Source organism: Callorhinus ursinus, unplaced genomic scaffold (assembly GCF_003265705.2).
Source record: "Callorhinus ursinus isolate GAN/ISIS: 27379988/994484 unplaced genomic scaffold, GSC_fseal_2.0 scaffold35, whole genome shotgun sequence".
In the NCBI taxonomy this organism is placed as follows: domain Eukaryota; kingdom Metazoa; phylum Chordata; class Mammalia; order Carnivora; family Otariidae; genus Callorhinus; species Callorhinus ursinus.
Genome location: NW_027397097.1, coordinates 5,297,422 through 5,314,451, shown reverse-complemented (window position 1 = coordinate 5,314,451; position 17,030 = coordinate 5,297,422). Strand labels below are relative to the sequence as shown.

General features: G+C 38.0%; 1 protein-coding gene across 4 annotated transcripts in view; it reads right to left on the bottom strand.

The window, feature by feature from the left end:
- UVRAG (UV radiation resistance associated) overlaps nt 1–17,030 on the bottom strand; it is a 334,168-nt gene that overhangs the window by 86,342 nt on the left and 230,796 nt on the right. The gene's annotated exons all lie outside the window — the stretch shown is intronic.

The following is a 17,030-nucleotide window of genomic DNA, read 5'->3' as shown; positions in this document are numbered from 1 at the left end:
GTACATTGAAATAAGCACACTGAAAGCCAAGTCTCTAAATTCCTGAAAAATGGATATCACAACATGGACTTTATTACTTCATCAGGACTTCTTTATAGAAAAAGTCACAAGGTGTATACTTAACATTAAAATAAATCTGAAGAGTGATTAAAGCCAAAGGTTCAAATAGGACAATTTTAAGACAGATCAATCATTAGGACAGAATTCATATCTTATACTGCTTTCAAATTCTTAAGGGGCCACTTCAAGTTAACAATATAACAGCTTATAAGTATTATACATGCATCTCACTTTGCAAAAGTACATGGATCTATAGATCTATTAGGCAATCTAGAAAAATGAAATCTGTTTTAAAGGGTAAAACCTATTACCATCAGGACATAAGATACAAATCAAAGGCATCATAATTCAATATAGATAGAGAATCACATTAGCAAACTGTAGAGGGTTTAGGTAAGAATCATGGTCATTCAAGTACAACGAGAAAAATGTCCTTAGCTCCACAAATAGGATTTATTAAAGGGGAGTATTACATTAAATAACTGGAGGAAGAACCATATATTCCCTATTATAAAACTCTTACAGAAAAGGCAATTAAAATGATTGATATTAAATTCATTTCAAATTAAATTTCCAAACTGAAAAGTTCACTAACTCTACATGGTACATATCAGTGAATATAAAAGTAATAAATAGGTTATGTGTGAAGATGATCTGCAGCTCTCGAGTACATAGTAATTTCAGTATGAATAAAGAATTAGGACACGACTACCACAAAGCTATTGTCATCCCAGGCTGTATTAACATAAACAGAGCAGATAATCAGGAAACATGCTACCGGCAACTACTTTGTACTGGGTCAGACTATACTGAGAGATTTATGATCAGTTCTGGATATAGATAAACAACTGGGAACTTCTTACAGGTTGTGTTTATTACAGGTTTTATAATAATCTCATTTGACTATAAAAAGCATGAAGTGAAGTAGAGTGGTCCAGAGTTTTTGTTAAAGAAACTGATTTGCCTTGATCACCTACTCAGTGGAAGAGACATGACTGGAGTATCAGGTCTTCAATTATAAATTGAGTATTCTTTCTATCACCTCTGAGCGCTTTAGAGAAGCAGCACACCCAAGATCACTAGAAGAATGGGAGCTGTGGTTCTGAGAGAAGTGGCTGAAAGAACCGGAGATGTTTCGTCTGGAGCACAGAAGTCCCAGAGAAAACCAGTGAAGGACTTCCAGAGAGAAAAATAATTGTTTTTGTTCCCATGGTGTCAAATAGGGAGAACAGAAGTTAATGGTAAAAGTTATAGGAAAATTCATTTCACCCCAGAGTTAGTCAAAATCCAAAAGATCCTGGGTAGAGGCAGCCAATCAGAAGCTGGACAACAAATAGTGGACATATATGCAGGGGTGTAATAGGCTGAATAGTGGCCCCCGAAAGGTATGTCCATATCCAAATTCTGTGAATGTGATCTTTTTTGGAAAAAGGGCTGCAATTAAGTTCAGGATCCTAAGACGAGATCATCCTCAATTATCTGGGTGGGCCCAAATCCAATACATGTCTGTATAAGGGAGACACAGAGGAGAAGGTCATGTGAAGATGGAGGCAGAAATTAGTTACATAGCCACAAGCCAAGGAATACCTGGAACCACTAGAGGCTGGAAAAGGCAAGGAAAGATTCTCCCCGAGAGCCTCTGGAGGGAGTGTGACCCTGCTGTCACCTTAATTTTGGAATTCAGGTCTCCAGAACTATGAAAGAATAACTTTCTGCTGTTTGAAGCCACCAAGTCTGTGATAATTTGTTACAGCAGCCCTAGAAACTGACACAGGGGTGTGTGTGTGGAGCGGGAAGCAAACACTGAATGACTCATTAGACTAAATGAAGTATACCTCCTCCATCTCCGAGATTCTGTAATATTGAATAAGCAAAACTAAATATACTGAATATAACTTCATCTTTCCTTCAGGAACCAAGAAAATATTTCAAGACTATAATGCCAAAGAGTCATCATGATAGGCAATAGCTAAGGATGCAAAGTGTATCTACTGAGGTCCTAGTAAATGGAATGAGAAAAAGAGATTCATATGTATATGAATTCATACACACACACACACACACACCCAATTACTTTATATGTGTGTGTATGTGTATATACATGAAGAATATATCTCACTCAATTTGGAAAAAAGTTGTAAAAGAAAGTGATTTTGAATCATTCTTACTTTAAAAAGAATCAGTTATTAAAAGCACTATCCTCTCCCCAACCTAGACATTTTTATAAAGGACTCCATATTGGTGACAGTTTCTTGCCTTCACCTTCAGAACCCCACATCAAGGTCTGGTTCTTTAATTATTCAACTGGGGATAAGGATATGGTATAGTTAATTCAAATTTTTTTATTGTGTATATTAAGATCAATTCTGCTCAATGCATTTGTAGAAAATGTGACAATACATACTCAACGTTTTGAGGTCATGACTTTACTTCAAACTAACACACTTTCTCCTGCTCAGATTAGTTTTCTACCACCACTTTTATCAGTTACTCAGGCCTAGAATGACATTCAATTTTTACCCACCTTCTTTGCCTTTTATATATGCAATGATTCACCAAGTCAACAAGTCATTTTTCCTATGAAACATTCTTATCTCTCCATTCCACTGCCACTCTGGAAAATTCTTTGTTGTTGTGCGCATTGTAGGGTATTTTAGCAACATTCCTGTCTACTCACTAGAAGCCAATATTATTCTTTATCCTCTTAAGTACAAGTTTTTATCATGTTGCTTTTCAGCCCTGCTTCCTAATCACTTATTGTCTTCAATTTCCACTCCTCTGCCCAGCTTTCCAGGCCTAAGCGATCTGACCTGTCTGCCTGATTTATGTGCAGCTTATTATGCTCAAGTGGTTTCCTCACAGTCTCATGAACACACGAAGCTCATCACTCTCTGCCTTTGTTCACTTCCTAGAAATGCTTATCTCCCTTTCCCTCCACCTGGCAGAGGAAAAGAGACTGTTTCACTTCATCACGACTAAAGAAAAGAAACTCACATTTTTCTACTGAGTTGTATAATATCCCTAAAGCCTTATCGCTGTGTCACTGCAAGTTGATGATAATGCAGTGACACCATAAGGCAGACCACAGGCATACATACAGGATGGGAAATGGCTGCAGTAGAGTGAGGGAAAGGGAAAGGAAATAAAATCAGCAAGGTAAAGGGTCTGTCCGGATCATGCCGGGTCTTATAAGTCACAATAAGGACTTTGGCTTTTACTCTGAATGAGGGGACGCTCTGGAGGGTTGTGAGGATAAACTGCAGGGGAGCAAGAAAGGAAACGTGGAGAGGCCACTGCAAAAATCCAGGCAAGAGAAGAGGGTGGTTTAAATCAGGATAATACCTCTGGAAGTGGTCAGAAGTAGTTGAATTCTCCTATTTTGCAGACAGAGCCAACATGATTGGTTGGCAGATCTTATATAAGGTCTGAGAGGCAGGGGAGTCAAGGAGAACTTCACAGTTGTTGGCCTCAGCAAGTAACAGAATGAGGTTGTCATCTCAGTGTTGATAAAAGTACAGGTGGCATTAAAACAGACAGCTAGGGGCTACCGTGAGAAACAAGAGTGAGGGCTCAGTGCTAGAAGATTCGGCTGGAGAGGCCAGCAGGGGCCAGACAGGGTGGGGTCCTATAAACCATAAGACATCACGACTATATCTTTAAGGACAATGGGAGGATAATCAAAGACTTTTTTAAGTGTGGCAGTGATAGGACTAGGGTTCTATTTCATAAAGAGCACTCGGGCTACCGTGTAATAAATAAAGGGGAACAAGACCTGGGTAGGAGGCTACTACAATGGTCTAGGCCAGAATGGTAACAGTTTTGATTAGGATTCCAGTAGTGGAGAGGAATATATGTGAATAGATTTGCACCATAATTGATGGGTGGAACTGAAAGGACTTTGTGACAGATTGGTTGTAAAGGTGGTGAAGAGGGAGGGGCAAAGGTGGCCATCTGGGGTCTTGATTGAGTAAGTAGGTAGATGGTGGTGTCTATGAAATGAGACTGGGAACATTAGAGGTGGAACAAGGATATATGTTATTTATGTTATTATATATAAAGTTAGAAGAGCAATTTGGGATAAAAATATTAAGGAATTATAAAAATTGAGATGGGGGTGCCTGGGTGGCTCAGTCGCTTCAGCGTCTGCCTTCAGCTCAGGTTGTGATCCCAGTGTCCTGGGTTCAAGCCCCACATCGTGCCCCCTGCTCAGCGGGGAGTCTGCTTCTCCCTCTCCCTCTGCCTACCGCTCTTTCTACTTGTGCGCTCTTCTCTCTCTCTGTCAAATAAATAAAATCTTTAAAAAAATAATTGAAATCGGTACTAAAGCCATAGATATGAATGAGATGGCCTAGAGAAATCATAGAGAAGACAGCTATTTCAGAGCCTTGAGAATATCAACAAAGGATGGAGAAAATGAAGAGCAGCCAAAAAGGACTAGTCAGAAAGATTTGAGGAAAACCAAGTGCCTCACCAAAAAAGCTCAGAGAAAGTGTTAATTAAGAAGGAAGATATTATCAATAGTCAAATGCAGCTGACAGATTAGGCAAAATGGACATGAAAAACATGTCTAATGGGTGTAATTATAAGAGTTCATTGGTAGGTAGATTTGGTAATATGGTAAACACAAGTTTAAATGAAGTAGTGGGAGATGAAGGAAGGCTGGTATGAGTTCAGGAGTGAAAAAGTGGGAAAATGGAGCTGATGAGTATTTGGCACAGAGAAAGGAGAGCTCAGTAACAGGAGGACAGGGTGAAGCATAGCAAAACTTCCTGAGAAGGTGAGACAGACAGGCTCTCCATCCTACAGGTGAGGATGCAGGAGGAAGATCCATCTTAAGATGGCAGGTGGGACAACTGTCCCATTATAACAGGAAGGATGAAGGAAAATGAAAAAAAAACTGGATGGATACAGTTTATCCATTTGAAAAATTTTCAATGAACTCACACTGTGCCAGCTGTAGTGCTAGCAGCAGAGATAGGAGGGTGAGCAAACACAGACAATGAAGCCTAGAGTCCAATGGAGTACAAAGGCATTGCTCACATAATCATATTAACAAATATATAATTTATAAATTAAGTACTCAGAAGGAAAGAAGACTATTCCAGAAAAGAGCCAGACAAAAACTAAGGGTCAGGGAAGACTTGTGAAAGAAAGTGACACCCCAGCTGAGATCTCAAAGAGGGGTAAAAGCTAAGGGAAGGAGTGTTCCAATTAGAGAAAGCAGCATATGTAAAGGCCCCAGTGTCAGGAAGGAGTATGCTGCCTCAAGGATTGGAAGGAAGGCTGAGGGGAATTGTGCTAAGAGATAAAGCTGAAGCTGGATAGGAGGGGAAATTATGCAGGGCCTTCTACCCTCTAGACATGGTCTATCATGGTCTGACTTTTTTCCTAAGAGAAACAAGAAACCATGGAAGGACTTTATTTTTTTTTTAAGATTTTATTTATTTATTTGAGAGAGAAAGAATGAGAGATAGAGAGCATGAGAGGGAAGAGGGTCAGAGGGAGAAGCAGACTCCCCGCCGAGCAGGGAGCCCGATGCGGGACTCGATCCCGGGACTCCAGGATCATGACCTGAGCCGAAGGCAGTCGCTTAACCAACTGAGCCACCCAGGCGCCCCCATGGAAGGACTTTAAACAAAGGTGTTAACTTGCTCAGAATTATATCTGATACCTTCCTTCTTAAATGAATACTTTCTCTTTGAACTTTCCTGATGATGACAGATTTGCATTTTGAAGAAATTAGGGCTGATTACAGCAGAAAATGGTTTGGAGAAGGAGAGATCAGCTTGCTGCAGTAATCTAGGGGAAAGATCATGGTTGCTTGGACTAAGGTGGTGGTTTTAGAAATGGTAAAAATAAGACTAATTTAGAAGGCTCTGAGGAAGTAAAATCATAAAGATTTGGTTATGGGTTGGAAGTGAAGAGTAATGGACAGGGAGAGATCATGGATAACTCTTAATGCTTGCTTTGCCGAACCAGATAGGAGCTTGATCAAATGGCAGAACAACTTGAACACAGAAATGTAATAGAACTGCTGAGCACTACTGAGAGCCTAGAAGTGGTTATTCATCATGAGTTTATAAGGATGCTATTGTGTGACTTTCTCTAGACATCTGCTTGGATGCAGCAAACAGAGAAAATGGACAGCAGGGTTATAAAGATGACAAAAAGCCACAGGGGGGCCACGATAAGGTGTTACTAAATAATGGGCTGTAACATCTAAACTGGAAAAAACGGGCCAGGGTCTAAAGGTCACCAAGAGGAGCAATGAACAAGTGTCTGAATGAACAAGCAGAAGAAGAGGAAGTAGTCATCAGAGAGCAAGATGCCCAAATCAGATTTTGGATGTGAACTGAAATGATTATATGAACCATAAGAGTAAGTGAAAACAATGAAATCCAAGAGGTCATTGGTGACAAAGATCAAGAAAATGAGAGGCCAGGGTATCGGATGAATCATCCACTTGGGTGCTAATTTAACCCATAATAGCAAGACTTTGAATAAAGAGAAAGAGTATTTCTCTTTCCTAAGTTCTTTGCTTTCTCTGTTTCTCGGTTGCCAAAATATATGGGTAAGGGCATTATAACAGAGAGACTGGTAGGGGAAAGAGTGGTATAGTTGAAGAGTATATGTCTCAAAGGAGAAGGGTCTTGTATGTTTACTTTACCAACAGAATAGAGAAGTGAGAATCTAGAAAAAAAATGAGGAGCAAGAACACACTAACCTCACCTCATAAATCTGAATACCTAGCATTTAAAAAAAATGAATAATTACCAGTGGAAAGGCTATAGGAAAAGTGGGGTCCTCAGGGAAAATTCAGGTTCAGTTGGGGCAAGAGGTAGGCTGAACTCTGATAAGAGCCTGAAGATAGGGGCGCCTGGGTGGCTCAGTTGGTTAAGTGACTGCCTTCGGCTCAGGTCATGATCCTGGAGTCCCGGGATCGAGTCCCACATCGGGCTCCCTGCTCAGCAGGGAGTCTGCTTCTCCCTCTGACCCTCTTCTCTCTTGTGCTCTCTATCTCTCATTCTCTCTCTGTCAAATAAATAAATAAAATCTTAAAAAAAAAAAAGAGCCTGAAGATATAGGAGAGTTTGCTGATTATACAGATGCGCTTTCAGAGGACCCAGCTGAAGGACTGGAGGGCTGGGTCAGGGTCAAGGAAGCAGAGGGCATTTTAAGGATGATGGAGATGATAATACAAGATTTTTTTTTTAATGTACGTTCAAATGTCAACTTATTTTTTTTATTTAAAACTTTTTATTGACAAAACATTTTGAAGTGTTTTGGTGGAAAGTTGAGGTATTCTCATTTGATAGTGTCTGTTTTCTCTGTAAAATCAGAAATGAGGCAATTTATCAAGCATGAAAGGGAAAATTGGGAATGGGGAAAAAGGAGAGAAGGTTTGATATAGTCACACAGAAGGAGAATAGGTATCTAGGATGTATCACTCCAAATGCGATGGATGACTCTGAATATACACTGCTACCACTCTTTCTGTGTGACTGTTTTTCCGGTAGGTAAGTGGATTAGAGATAAAAATGATGAGATAGGGCATTTAGGATATTGACAGGAGAGAGGCTATGAGTAAGAAGCTACTACGATAGAAGAGTAATGACAGTGGCCTACCAGGTGCAGGATGATGGGGTTAGTCTATGAGGGGGTACAATATCCATAGAGACTTTTTAAATGATCATAAAATAGATCAAAAATTGGTCCATGTTTTATCATCACTGTGAGCCAACAAATCTAAACAGTGTCAATGATAAAACATATCTCCCAGAAAAAAATCTTTTGTAGGTCTAATTTCTAAACAATTTCTGCAGTGACTGTTTAATTTCAATATATATGTAAGCTTCAAATCAGGATTTTTTTTCATTATTCACACTCTAATAAAAATTTTATCTATATGGAAGTTAGTTCAGAGAGCTCCCAGTTATACAGTCAGCCCAACAAAGTGGATTAAGCTTACACTTCCATTTCTACTATATTTTGAATGGTCTGGAATACTCTGGGCATAATCTGTGTCTCCAAACTGTTCCATGCTACATATTCCTGTGTTTAAATAGTAGATTCAAAATAAACAATGATGGCAACATATAATTTCTTTTCTGAGTTTTTTTCTGGTGTAGAGTTTTAGATAAGGTTATTCGGATACAAAAATACTGCAGTTGGCCTTAAACAAGGTACAGTGACATACAAACTTTTAAAATTGTTCTTTGAAGATGAGCATACCAAAAGTGTGTTCAATAAGAGTAAATGCATATACATTTTTCAAAGAAAATTTTCTGCTTTTCTTTTTTTGCCATTATTATTTGTTTTATTTCATGATCATTCCTGAACATAATTTTATCATATAGAGAAAACAGTATTAAAAATGATCCACTGAGCACCTGACTCTTGATTTCGGCTCAGGTCATGATCTCAGGGTTGTGAGATCCAGCCCCACATCAGGCTCTGTGCTCAGAAGGGAGTCTGCTTCTGCTTCTCTCTCTTTCTCCCCCTCTCGCTCTGCCCCTCCCCCTGCTCATGCTCTCTCTCTCCCAAATAAATAAATAAATAGTGATCCACTCCAAGTGTCAAAAACAGTAGGTACGTGCCACTGAGAAATGATTTTAAATTGATACCAGGAAACACAGTGGATATTAGCTGCTTTAGACCCAGAGATAATGGGAGGTGTGACAAGAAACAGTCCCCCATTAAGAAGGTTCTAGGGTAAGTGATACTTCTAGGAGAAAGCCACTTAATCTACTTACATCAAGCAGTTGTATATTCAGTGGTATATCTTAGTTGTATACACAATAATATAGTAAAGGGGTTGAAAGCTTGTGTGTATTATAATCATTGAAGAAGGGTTTCAGAAAGCACAGAGGAAAGATCTAGGAGGGAAGTAAGGACAGTGGTAACAGATGAGAGGAGAAGCAGCAAACAAAAACTACCAATGTAGAAATAATTCATGGGCAGAGAGTGACAAAAGTCCCTACAGGAGAATAATAAGAAGAGTGATTTTTTTCCCCCCTCTTGCTTTGGGGGAAGAAAAGGGAGAGAGAGTGTATAATAGGAGATCATATATGCCAGTCAAAAGAGATTACATTTGATATGACAGGTAATAAGATGCCATCACAAATTTTTAAAGGAGAAATCATGTAATGAAAAGATTTACATCAGATTATTTTCTTTGCTAATATTAAATACAGTTCTTTATAACTGTACTAAAAAGAGAATGGAATTTCAGGGAAATAGAATTCCAAATAATTTCAGTAAGAAGGTTAAAAATAATCCCCATTTTTTTTACTTGGTAAGCTGCAGGGTTGTGGAAATTGTTAAAGAACTCAATATCAATTTCCTTGCAGAAACCCAGTTTTTCCACACCCTTTTGGGAACTGTTGAAAAATAGTCTACAGGCAAATTTCAGTGAACAGGACAAAATTAAAGGATGGAAACCATGTCTTTTTTAATAGTCAGTTTTGTAAAATAAAAATTCTGCCAAGTAAATCAAAATCACATTCCACAACATTAACACCCATCTTCTATTTGCCTGGGTTTAATAGCACCTGTTTCCCACAAAATCTGCAAATGTTAAAAGACCCCCACAAAATCCTTCAATTAAACATGCAAGGTGCATAAACCTACCGTACTTGGTAATGCCAGAAGATTTTTCCATCTGGAACAGGAATTTGGAAAAAAGACCATTCACCATTTAAAATTTCTAAAGACAACTTCCCGAAGTGTGCATATAATATAGGTTTGTTTAAATATATCAGTGCACCTAATGGCATATTCTCTGTAAACCACTTCTTTATCAGTGCTAGGAACATAATAGGTGCTCAATGTTGTGTATCAAAATAATGTATTCAATTATAGTACCTATTTCGGGGTGGGGGAAGGAGAATGAGAAAAATAGAAGGGGGACATGAGGCTTTGAAGTTATGAAAGTCAGAGTTATAAAAGTCTGGCTTTGAAGTCAGAGAGGCATGGGCTCAGATTCCGAAAGCTTTGCTATTTACTTATAGTGTGAACTTAGGCGTAATGCTCTAGAACCTGTTTCCAAATCTCTACAATGGGTTTAATAATACCAATCTTTCAGGACTGTTGTAAGAATTGAATTAAACAAAAAATCTAAGAGCAAGCACAGTTACTAGGATACAGAAGGCATTCAATTATTATTACTACTATGCCTTATTTCCCGGCCTCACTTCTCCCACACCTATCTCTAAGTACTACAATGGGAGATACCATATTTTATTCATTTTGCTGCCTCCTGAAATCACAAAGTATTCTTATGCACCTGGTACTTTCTATCCTATATTTTAGTTGTTTACACAAAGCTCTTATTTTCTCTATTACACTATAAATCCCTTGAGAACATAAGTGTTAAACTCAGAGTCTTATCCACAGTAGGTATCCAACAAATACCTGCAAATAAATGAATAAAGAATAAATTTAAAAAATAAATGTTGAAAACAAGTATCTAATGATACATAGCCCTGTGAATTAAAAAAACAATAAAGATTTTAAGACTGAGAAATATTTTCATCATTCTTTCTTAACCTTAATATACCTAGACAGCCAATTCCTATTTTTAGAAAGTGCTTTGAACTCTGCTCAAAAGAAAAATTTTTTGTTGGGAAGGAAATTTCAAGTTACAGAACGGTGTTTACTGTGGATTAATAGGAAGCAGTGCCCTCCAGCACTAGAGTAAAGGAGCCAGTGAGCATGGCCAACACAACAGCAACACCGATGCTGATGCTGGATTGTGTTCTACTGGATATAGAGGATGCATGAGGTATCCCATTTAACATACATTATCCATACAATATGACTGTCCTATAGGTGCCCACGGTCACAATCTTTCTTAACACTCAACTACAACCACCAATCCCACTCTACTCTACCTCACCCCTGCCCTGAGTTTGGATTAGTTATGTCCTCACAGAACCCTGTACACTAACACAGTACCTTTTACATTGTATTGTAATTGCTTGTTTATTCCTTTGAATCTTTCATAAGAATGAAAAATGTGAGGCTAAGTCTTAATACTGTACCCAGTTTCTAGAGCACAGCATCTGGAATATATTTACTTGTGGAATGGACAGAGGAGAGAATGTATAGATGGATGGTAGAGCTACAATTCCAACCCATGCCTGTTTGACCCCTAATCCTATGCTTTCAATTCTACACCATTCTCCCCCTCTAGTAATAAACCCATTTTGTGAATCTGTGTTATTTTGTAAACTTCATTTATTCAAGATTTCTATAAAAATTCATGGGATTTCCTTCTTCATCTCACAAATCAAATGTTCATGAAGCAAATTATTACCAAATTCATCAACTGCCTGGATAAGCTGGCACCTTGAAAACCACCCAAATCTAGCTTTTATATGACAACATTTTGGGTTTGTAGCTAAGTTGAAAAGGCAGAGATTGTTAACACCAATAACTATAGACCTCATTAAAATCCAAAATGTAACTTCTAAAGTCCTAGCAACAACATTACGTATATTTATTACTTTGGGGATTTATACATAAAGAAGAGTGGATACCAAATATGGAAATAAACCCATAAGTTTTTGAAATATCCACTTAATTTCACTAAACTGATTTTTCAATAATTGGGTACATAAATTTGTTAACTAAAGTTTTAAAGGTTCATTTTAGATCATTTATCATAAAGCCTAAAAACTTCTATGTGCTTTCTAGATGTCAAAGCTCAAAATTATATATATAAGTTAACTAAAGTGAGTTTTCTAAAATAAATATGCTGTCTAGGAATTCCATATATTTAGAATATATTTGAGAAAGACATTTCAATTCTGAAATTGCAAAAGGAATCACTTCAACTCATTTTACCCAATTTCAGAGCACAGAAAGATAATTTAGTGGCCCTTAAAAGTCATTCTGTTAGGGCGCCTGGGTGGCTCAGTTGTTAAGCATCTGCCTTCGGCTCAGGTCATGATCCCGGGGTCCTGGGATCGAGTCCCACATTGGGCTCCCTGCTCGGCGGGAAGCCTGCTTCTCCCTCTCCCACTCCCCCTGCTTGTGTTCCTGCTCTCTCTCTCTCTCTCTCTCTGTCAAATTAATAAATAAAATCTTTAAAAAAACTAAAAAATAAAAAAATAAAAAAAGTCATTCTGTTAAAGTATGGATTTCACAGGAGGAGGAAACTCCAAGGCTCACTGATCTGACAGCAAACAATGCTAACATCTAGGTTGTCATAATCAATCTGCTTTAATTATCAACAAGTTTTATCCATTTCTGACCAGTCATTTAGAGCTGACCTCTGACAAGTACTTACAAGTCATCGAAATCTCATTTTATTTTATAGCCTCATATTTGTTATTGGGCTAATCTTTACCTGTTCTACATCACACAACAGCTTAAATATTTGAATGGCCCAGCAATAAATTTCCATGGTCCCCCTGGGTCAGTCAGATGTTAGCTGTTAAGTAAAGCTAAAAGGATCTATGCTTCATAAATTTCCTTCAGGGTCCACATTTGCTCTTACAGGCTAGGCTTTCAAGCCCAAACATCTTTATAGCTATGTGCAGTGATTTATTAACTCCTCCTTGTTTTTATCCAAAAAGATCAATCACATATGTATCAATAAGCTGGTGTGCCGGTGACTGCTTTTTATTGTACATATAACCACCTGCCTTTAATACAAACTTGAGTCTAAAGCTTTTGTAAGCGCTTGCCGGATTTAACTACCTTCACCTGTTTCTAATTTGGTATAAAACATATGGTTTAGCTCTGCTATTTAGTTCTAAGTCAGCCTTTCCTCTTATGGACCCAACAATATAAAACAAATCCAGAGCACAAAAAGCTAAATTTGGAGGATGTTAGACACAGACAGACACAGACACAGACAGACAGACAGACACACACACACACATACACGCATAATTACTTCTGAAGAGCACTTTTGACTAATAACAGGAATAAATTATTTCACAGTTTTCTTTGCAAACAATTAGATATGTCTATATTACTCTCGAGGGTTCTAAGAATTATGCCCAAACTGCAGAAGTCTCAGGACCTCAAGAAAGGTAACAGCCATATCTAGCTGCCTGTGAGGTCAGGGAAGAGAGTTCCCATCTTTACATTCAGGAATCTACATCCAGCCAGGTGAAAGCAAGATTTTCTTTTCCCTTCCCTTATCCTTCTCTAAATTAGACCAAAAGTTTAAGAGGCGGGATGCCAGCAGAGAGAGAACCACCACCTACCCCAGCATGGTAAAGTCAATACTAAAATTAAGAGTGTCTGGGTGATAGGGGCAGGGAGGAGTAAATCCTCAGGAAAAAATGACTAATAGAAATGTCTAGGAAAGGCAGAGAAGTCAACACAGCCTCCCACAGCTCTACCAGACTTCTTTCTTACTCACATTAACTCTTCCAGTCATGGTGGGACCTGACAACACTGGCCACAGCTGGCATTTAATCTCCCATTCAAATTCCTCTCATCCTTTGAGGTCCAATGCAAAACCTCTATCTATTCTAGGTTGTCCCGACTCCCCAATCAGAACTGATGGTGCTTCCATAAGATATATTAGTATTTATGCATCATTTGGGGGCTTTGTTTTACAATCACATATTTACATGTCTCTCTTGTACAATAATCTAACAGGCATTGAATAAATGTTCACTGAATTGTATTAAATTGGTTCACAAATAAAAAGATTTTGTATAAATGAAGCACATGGAGATTAATGTTTTTATTAAAATAATACTTATACATGGTTTAAAAAGTCAAATTTCTCTACAAACCTGACAGTAAAAACATCAGTTTGCATGCTTATTAGCTAATACCTTAACTCAACCTCAATTCCTAGATCCCAGAGCCAATTATTCTCAACATTTTAAGCTGCTTTTTCCCCTTGCTTATTTACCTTACATATATCTAATTAATATCCTGTATTCCTGTTTCTTAATTCTATGGCTTAAAAAATAATCTGTTGACAACCTGCTGGGGAAGATGAGGATATAGCTCTCTTACACGTCGCTTCCCCATCTTGTCCCCAAACACCCACATTTCCCCTTCCTCCCATTCTCTCAACAGGGTCAGCACTACAACTTTTGGTTAAATCAATATGTAACATTATACCATCAAAAGCACCTAATTATTATTTTGAGCTAAGCTACATAATGTACAATATTTATATCTTCCTTCTTTTAAACTTGGTTCTTCCTGGAGTTAGTAACTATCAAGTTTGTTCATTTGCTAAATTTATCGATGTATACCTCTCACTAATTCAGTTCCTGACTCCCTGAAAGCCACGAGAATGCCTTCTTCATATAGTTAAATACATCAGATACTCTATCCGTTTCAACTCTTTCTCCGAATCCTTAGTCCTCCTGCTCACTAGGCCAGTTGAAAAGCTGACCTACAAATTCCCTTCATCATCATCCTGAGATCCCTTCTTTTCCTTGAATGATGTTTTCCTTTTACTTGCTTTATTCCCTTGTATTAATAGAGCACATCTTCCCGGAGCTCCCTAGGAAAGGTGCAGAGGTAGGTTTTTTAAAGGACTTTCATGTCTGAAAAGTCTTTTTTCTAGCCTTACATTTGGTTGATGGTCTGACAGATATATAAATCTAGGTCATAGGAATGACTCTCCCATCACGGTCTGTTGAGGGCATGTCCCACTGCTTTGTAGTTTTCAGTGTCGCCTTTGAGCAGTCAGATACTATAACTCCTATTCCTTTGTATGTATTTATCCCCCCTTGCAAGCTTTTGGGATCTTCACTTTACCTCCAGCATTTTAAAATATCACAGTGCTGGGCACTCAGTGGGCTCTTGCAATCTGAAATCAAGGCTTTCAATTATCGGAATTTTTCTCACAGTATTTCCTGGATGATTTCCCACACTCTGTTTTCTCTGTTCCTTTTCTGTACACACCTCTCTAGCCTCCTTGCCCTCAGAAGAAATAGATTTCTCAGTCTCTTGTGGAGGCTGGAGAATGTGAAAGTCCTTATAGGAGGAAAGAGTGCTCATTTTCCTGATGGTTGAATAATGACTGACACTCCAACAACCATCTTGGTACGATGAGGGCCACACCCTAGGGATGGCAGAGCAGAGAGCTTCATGGAGCCTGGATTTTCTGAAGCTTTTATGGAACTGCCATTCTAGCCGTGGATTACTGATCCCTGGACTTTTATGTGCAATAATAAAATTTTATATGTTTAAGTCATTGTTAATTTGAGGTTTCCATTACATGCAGACAAACCCCAAACTGATACTCTTTTCCCAGATTGAAGCTTGGAGAGCGACCTGACCAAGATTAGATTGAGGAGGAGAGCTAACTCAGGTCTTACACCAAGGTTGATACATACATACCTCACTTCACTGTGCTTTTGCTTTATTGTGCTTCCCAGATACCACCATTTTTTTGCCCCCAAATTGAAGGTTTGTGGCAATGCTGTGTTAAGCAAGTCTGTTGGTACCATTTTTCCAACAGCATTTGCTCACTTTGTGTCTTTGTGTCACATTTTGGTAATTCTTACAATATTTCAAACCTTTTCATATTACTATATTTGTTATGGTGATGTGTGATCAGTGATTACAAATTGCTGAAAGCTCAGAAGATGGTTAGCATTTTTAGCAATAAAGTTTTTAAATTAATACATTGGTTTTATTTAAGACATAATGCTCCTGCACAATTAATAGACTACAGTAGTGTAAACATAACTTTTATATGTACTGGGAAGCCAAAAAATTCATTTCACTTGCTTTATTACGGTATTTACTTTGTTGCGGTGGCCTGGAACCAAACCGACAATATCTCAGATATGCCTAAACTTTCAACTGCAATTGGTTTTCTTTACGTTATTACATTCTAGAACCAGATACACATGTATGTCATAATTTAAGAACTGTATACAATTACTATCCCAAGAAAAAATAATATAATTTAGGGGTCAGAGTTCTGATCACTCTCCCACCAGAGATAAGAATAAAATTTATGAATTTTACTTAGCCAAATGATGGAGCCAGACATGTTTTTAAAATCATGCAAAATATGGTTATGGAGGTTTTCACCAAATTTGGATATAATGTTGGAAGTGGTCTAAATTTAAAATGTAGACTTTAAATAAATAAAAGTAAAATGTAGACCTTAGTGTAGACATATAGGAAGTTATCCTACAGAACACTGAAGACATGTACCAACATATTAAGATGGTCTTTATAAAAACAAACAAAAAACCCCCCAAAACATAGTGATTTCAAGTATAAGTCCCAAGCTGAATGTCACAGTTGCTTACACACAGTAAAAGCCCAGTAAATATTTATTAAATGAATACAAATTAGTTCTTGATTCATTTGCCAAAAAATATTTCCCAGCTGTTCCTCAACTTACAGTAACCATTCCCACATCTTTGTTCCTGATGTTTATACAATTCATCTGTCACCTTTTCTTTCTTTTTATTTTTAAAGATTTTATTTATTTATTTATTTAAGAGACAGAGAGAGAGAGAGAAGTCAACTCCACACTGAGCAGAGAGCCAGAAGTGGGGCTTGATCTCATGACCCTGAGATCATGGCCTGAGCTGAAATCAAGAGTCCAATGCTTAACTGACTCAGCCACCCAGGCGCCCTTATTTTTAAAGATTTTTTAAAAAGATTTATTTATTTATTTCAGAGAGAGTGAGAGAGAGAGAGAGAGAGAGTGGAGGGGGGAGGTGGAGAGGATGAGGGTAAGTAGACTCCCTGCAGAGAGGAGCCCAATGCAGGGCTCCAGCTCCAGACACTGAGACCATGACCTGAGCCGAAATCAAGAGTTGGATGCTTAACCAACTGAGCCACCCAGGAGCTCCGAGATTTTTTAAAATTAGAGAATAACAAGCAAATAACTATATATCCACTACCTAGGCCTGACAATTGATATTATTTTTGCATTTTTTAGTTAAAATAAGTAAAACATTGCAAATAAAGTGAGCCTCCTTTGTCCCCCACACCAACTACTTCCCCATCTTTGA